Genomic DNA, 1,063 nt, shown 5'->3' on the forward strand with positions numbered 1-1,063 from the left:
CCCAGTCATACATGGAGATATGCACATCAACTACACTCCTCCCCACAGCAATGGTGAGCATGTACATATTGCCTACTGATGGCAACAACAGTATATCTCCATGGGGCATATTAACATCAGTGTCTGCCTCCTACAGAAACTCAGGCATGTGCTCAGAGCTCCATCACACACCACAACATCAGTGTCTGCCTCCTACATGAACTCAGGCATGTGCTCAGAGCTCCATCACACACCACAGTCAAACACAAACCTGCCACCATACACACACCATCCACATGGAAGATAACTACTGTCAACCCTCTACAAAGAAATGAATGGAGGACAGAGGATTATGCAATCAAGTGTCCAACACTGGGGGGAATAAGATAGCTCAGGGACAGGAGTATAAAGCAAGCTGCTATAGTCATGATATCTTGGAGGTTTCTGGTGTCGTCTGGATTATTTGCAAGTAATATCCACTGTTGATGTGCATTTTGACAATCGTATGAGGTCCTGTGACCTTTTCCTGTTTATATCTTCCAGGTAACATGTAGAGTGCTCACCTGCCAGCATTCTCTGTTGGGGAAACAGACATCATCACCAAATATGTGATTAGACATTATGCCCTGTCATGTTGACGGAGAGCAGAAGATGTGCGTGAGAGGACTGCCGTTTGGAACAGTGTGGTCCACAGGGTAAATGAGGCCAGCCTGCACAGCAGAACTTATGTGCATTTGCAGCATCGGGCCACCTACCTCAAATGCCATGCCCATCAATGGGCTGCTGCTGTAGCAAGGGATTGACTAGACAAAGGTGGGGGCCCAGCCATCCAGCCCTCACTGACACCCACCGAAGAGTTCCTCACCACACTTGGGCCATACTCCAAACGCAGAAGCCATGACACTGAGGGAAGCATTGTGGAGGTGGGTTGCACACACACACACACACTGGATGAGGACTGTGTAGGTAAGGGCCCAGTGGGGACAAGTACACTAATGTATCTGACATACATGTATCTGTATTGTGTCTACATACATGTGTCAGGTCTGATTGCAGTTGTGGATGGGGTTTTCTAATGCATATA

At 47.8% G+C, this 1,063-nt stretch overlaps 1 pseudogene; it reads right to left on the reverse strand.

Moving 5' to 3' along the window:
* The window catches only part of LOC122794900, a 123,291-nt pseudogene extending 122,717 nt beyond the window's left edge, over positions 1-574 (reverse strand).
* Between the last annotated feature and the right edge of the window lie 489 nt (positions 575-1,063).

Source organism: Protopterus annectens, chromosome 2.part1 (assembly GCF_019279795.1).
Source record: "Protopterus annectens isolate FY-2018-M chromosome 2.part1, PAN1.0, whole genome shotgun sequence".
NCBI lineage: Eukaryota > Metazoa > Chordata > Ceratodontiformes > Protopteridae > Protopterus > Protopterus annectens.